We start from the raw sequence: 5,030 nt of genomic DNA on the forward strand, positions 1-5,030 counted from the left end.
GACGGGTGTCACGGCGTAGTTAAATGTATGCGATACATTTCTCAAATATAAGCGCTCAGTCATCTGTACATCATGGTAGGTTCCCACGACGTGCAATATGCGTTCAACTTATCAATGTTCATGTGTCCTGCAGTTCACATTATGACGCGCAGTTAGCTGCGGTCTTCATCGATCCATGAGCCGAGTGATCCACTGCCGAGGGTGACTAACTTGCGTAAGCCGCCGCTGTGCGCGTATACCCGTTCCCCGTAGGGAGGAGCAAGCCGCCGCTTAGAGACGAAGCATAAAGTGTCCTCATTCCACATAGGGCAAGCTGGATGAATCCATTTTACCCAGGACGGCCGAAGCGGCGTGGACCAGGGGAGAACTGAACCTTATACTTCACACCACAGTAAGTCTACGTGTCCTCTTCCACATAGGGCAAGCTAGAACTAACTATCTTACCCAGGACTGCCGAAGCAGCGTGGACCAGGGGAGGAACACACTTTTCATGGAAACGTAAGGCATCCATGACTGCCATAACGTAAGCCGCCGCTGTGCGCGTATACCCGTTCCCCGTAGGGAGGAGCAAGCCGCCGCTTAGAGACGAAGCATAAAGTGTCCTCATTCCACATAGGGCAAGCTGGATGAATCCATTTTACCCAGGACGGCCGAAGCGGCGTGGACCAGGGGAGAACTGAACTTTATACTTCACACCACAGTAAGTCTACGTGTCCTCTTCCACATAGGGCAAGCTAGAACTAACTATCTTACCCAGGACTGCCGAAGCAGCGTGGACCAGGGGAGGAACACACTTTTCATAGAAACGTAAGGCATCCATGACTGCCATAGTGCGTAAGCCGCCGCTGTGCGCGTAAACCCGTTCCCCGTAGGGAGGAGTCAAGCCGCCGCTTAGAGACGAAGTATTAAGTGTCCTCTTCCACATAGGGCAAGCTAGAATGAACTATCTTACCCAGGACCGCCGAAGCAGCGTGGACCAGGGGAGAACTGAACTTTATACTTCACACCACAGTATTGAGTAATGTGCCCTCTTCCACATAGGGCAAGCTGGAATGTTCCATTTTACCCAGGACGGCCGAAGCGGCGTGGACCAGTGGAGGACTACACAATCATGAGGTTTGATATCGACTTGTGTGTTTCAATAGGGTACCGATGGTATGTTTTGAACCGATTTGATTTAGCCATTCTGAAGTCATCACTTGGTTGAAGCGCTGAACTAGGGAGGGGCATCGTTTACATATATATTGGTTTTCGCATGCTCTACTAGGTTAATGTCATGAGGTTGGCTATCGAGCATGCCCAAGTGAGGACTTGATTGTGTGCTTGCTTGAATTCTTCACATTTCATACCATCGGTTAGTTGTCGAATCATTCCTCGATCATAACCTTCGTTCTTGTTTCATGTATGCTCTCTTCCACATAGGGCAAGCTAGAATTAACTATCTTACCCAGGACCGCCGGAGCAGCGTGGACCAGGGGAGAACTATACTTTGTCTTGTATGCCCTCTTCCACATAGGGCAAGCTAGAATGAACTATCTTACCCAGGACCGCCGGAGCAGCGTGGACCAGTGGAGGACTATACTTTGTTCATAACACCACAGTATTAAGTATGGTGTCCTCTTCCACCATAGGGCAAGCTAGAACTAACTATCTTACCCAGGACCGCCGAAGCAGTGTGGACCAGGGGAGGACTATACTTTATACTTCACACACTAGCCATACTGAAGTCTTCACTTGGTTGAAGCGCTGAACTACGGCGGGGTAATCGTTTACAGGTTATAATCATATAGCTGCATGCTCATTAGTAGATAATGGAATATTGTATGGCAATATGAGCATGCCCAAGTGATGACTTTGTTTCAAGCTCAACAGGTAGGGTATTGAGTCCTCTTCCACATAGGGCAAGCTAGAATGAACTATCTTACCCAGGACCGCCGGAGCAGCGTGGACCAGTGGAGGACTATACCTTGTCCATTACACCACAGTATTAAGTATTGTGTCCTCTTCCACATAGGGCAAGCTAGAATTAACTATCTTACCCAGGACCGCCGAAGCAGCGTGGACCAGATGAGGACTATACTTTATACTTCACACCACAGTTTTGAGTACGCCTTGCATAAAGTATCTAGTTTGAACCACGAGGGCTCACAATGTAGAACCGCGAGGGCTCTAGTACCGATTCTCTCGGTACGGCTTGGTCCGTGTTCCTTTATGCTTGTACTCTAAGTATTAAGTATTGTGTCCTCTTCCACATAGGGCAAGCTAGAACTAACTATCTTACCCAGGACCGCCGAAGCAGTGTGGACCAGGGGAGGACTATACTTTATACTTCACACACTAGCCATACTGAAGTCATCACTTGGTTGAAGCACTGAACTAGGGCGAGTCTATCGTTTACTTTGCATTGGGATAATACGCTGCATGCTCTCTTAGGTTAATGTCATGTGGTTGGCTATAGAGCATGCCCAAGTGATGACTTTGTTTAAAGCTCAACAGGTAGAGTATTATGTCCTCTTCCACATAGGGCAAGCTAGAATTAACTATCTTACCCAGGACCGCCGGAGCAGCGTGGACCAGGGGAGAACTATACTTTGTCTTGTATGCCCTCTTCCACATAGGGCAAGCTAGAATTAACTATCTTACCCAGGACTGCAAAGCAGCGTGGACCAGTGGAGGACTATACTTTGTTCATTACACCACAGTATTAAGTATGGTGTCCTCTTCCACATAGGGCAAGCTAGAACTAACTATCTTACCCAGGACCGCCGAAGCAGTGTGGACCAGGGGAGGACTATACTTTATACTTCACACACTAGCCATATTGAAGTCATCACTTGGTTGAAGCACTGAACTAGGGCGAGTCTATCGTTTACTTTGCATTGGGATAATACGCTGCATGCTCTCTTAGGTTAATGTCATGTGGTTGGCTATAGAGCATGCCCAAGTGATGACTTTGTTTAAAGCTCAACAGGTAGAGTATTATGTCCTCTTCCACATAGGGCAAGCTAGAATTAACTATCTTACCCAGGACCGCCGGAGCAGCGTGGACCAGGGGAGAACTATACTTTGTCTTGTATGCCCTCTTCCACATAGGGCAAGCTAGAATTAACTATCTTACCCAGGACTGCAAAGCAGCGTGGACCAGTGGAGGACTATACTTTGTTCATTACACCACAGTATTAAGTATGGTGTCCTCTTCCACATAGGGCAAGCTAGAACTAACTATCTTACCCAGGACCGCCGAAGCAGTGTGGACCAGGGGAGGACTATACTTTATACTTCACACACTAGCCATACTGAAGTCATCACTTGGTTGAAGCGCTGAACTACGGCGGGGTAATCGTTTACAGGTTATAATCATATAGCTGCATGCTCATTAGTAGATAATGGAATATTGTATGGCAATATGAGCATGCCCAAGTGATGACTTTGTTTCAAGCTCAACAGGTAGGGTATTGAGTCCTCTTCCACATAGGGCAAGCTAGAATGAACTATCTTACCCAGGACCGCCGGAGCAGCGTGGACCAGTGGAGGACTCTAAACTTTATACTTCACACCACAGTATTGAGTACGACTTGCATAAAGCCCCTAATGAGAACCACGAGGGCTCTCTCAATGTAGAACCACGAGGGCTCTAGTACCGATTCTCTCGGTACGGCTTGGTCCGTGTTCCTTTATGCTTGTACTCTTAGAAAGTCTCAACCCGGAGGTCTTGACTTTGATTGTCATAGTTGGACTACGACGGGGCATCCGACCATTGCTGATCGAACACCCCTGATTCACCATCTTTCGGGTAGGCGGTACGCGTACCTCCGGACGCGGAAAGTCTCAACCCGGAGGTCTTGACTTTGATTGTCATAGTTGGACTACGACGGGGCATCCGACCATTGCTGATCGAACACCCCTGATTCATCATCTTTCGGGTAGGCGGTGCGCGCACCTCCGACGCGGAAGTCTCAACCCGGAGGTCTTGACGACTTTGTATTGTCATAGTTGGACTACGACGGGGTATCCGACTCATCGAATACCCCAGAAGCACACCATCTTTCGGGTAGGCGGTACGCGTACCTCCGGACGCGGAAAGTCTCAACCCGGAGGTCTTGACTTTGGTTGTCATAGTTGGACTATGACGGGGCATCCGACCATTGCTGATCGAACACCCCTGTTACACCATCTTTCGGATAGGCGGTGCGCGCACCTCCGACGCGGAAAGTCTCAACCCGGAGGTCTTGACTTTGTATTGTTGGATAGTCCTCTTCCACTATAGGGCAAGCTGGAAATATTCCATTTTACCCAGGACTGCCGAGGCAGCGTGGACCAGGGGAGAACTTCACGGAATCTTCAGGCATCCATGATTGCCATAGTGCGTAAGCCGCCGCTGTGCGCGTCAACTCGTTCCCCGTGAGGAGGAGTCTAGCCGCCGCTAAAAGACGAAGCATTAAGTGTCCTCATTCCACTATAGGGCAAGCTAGAATGAACTATCTTACCCAGGACCGCCGAAGCAGCGTGGACCAGGCGAGGACTACTTTATACTTCACACCACAGTATTGAGTACGACTTGCATAAAGCCCCTAATGAGAACCACGAGGGCTCTCTCAATGTAGAACCACAAGGGCTCTAGTACCGATTCTCTCGGTACGGCTTGGTCCGTGTTCCTTTATGCTTGTACTCGCGGAAAGTCTCAACCCGGAGGTCTTGACTTTGATTGTCATAGTTGGACTACGACGGGGCATCCGACCATTGCTGATCGAACACCCCTGATTCATCATCTTTCGGGTAGGCGGTGCGCGCACCTCCGACGCGGAAGTCTCAACCCGGAGGTCTTGACTTTGTATTGTCATAGTTGGACTACGACGGGGTATCCGACTCATCGAATACCCCAGAAGCACACCATCTTTCGGGTAGGCGGTACGCGTACCTCCGGACGCGGAAAGTCTCAACCCGGAGGTCTTGACTTTGATTGTCATAGTTGGACTACGACGGGGCATCCGACCATTGCTGATCGGACACCCCTGATTCACCATCTTTCG

At 49.4% G+C, this 5,030-nt stretch overlaps 1 non-coding gene across 1 annotated transcript; it reads right to left on the reverse strand.

Moving 5' to 3' along the window:
* Positions 1-49: 49 nt before the first annotated feature.
* Positions 50-204, reverse strand: LOC131270489 (5.8S ribosomal RNA). Its single transcript, XR_009179553.1, has one exon. It is a non-coding gene; the product is annotated as a 5.8S ribosomal RNA (ribosomal RNA).
* Positions 205-5,030: the final 4,826 nt, after the last annotated feature.

Source organism: Anopheles coustani, assembly GCF_943734705.1.
Source record: "Anopheles coustani chromosome X unlocalized genomic scaffold, idAnoCousDA_361_x.2 X_unloc_35, whole genome shotgun sequence".
NCBI classification, from domain to species: domain Eukaryota; kingdom Metazoa; phylum Arthropoda; class Insecta; order Diptera; family Culicidae; genus Anopheles; species Anopheles coustani.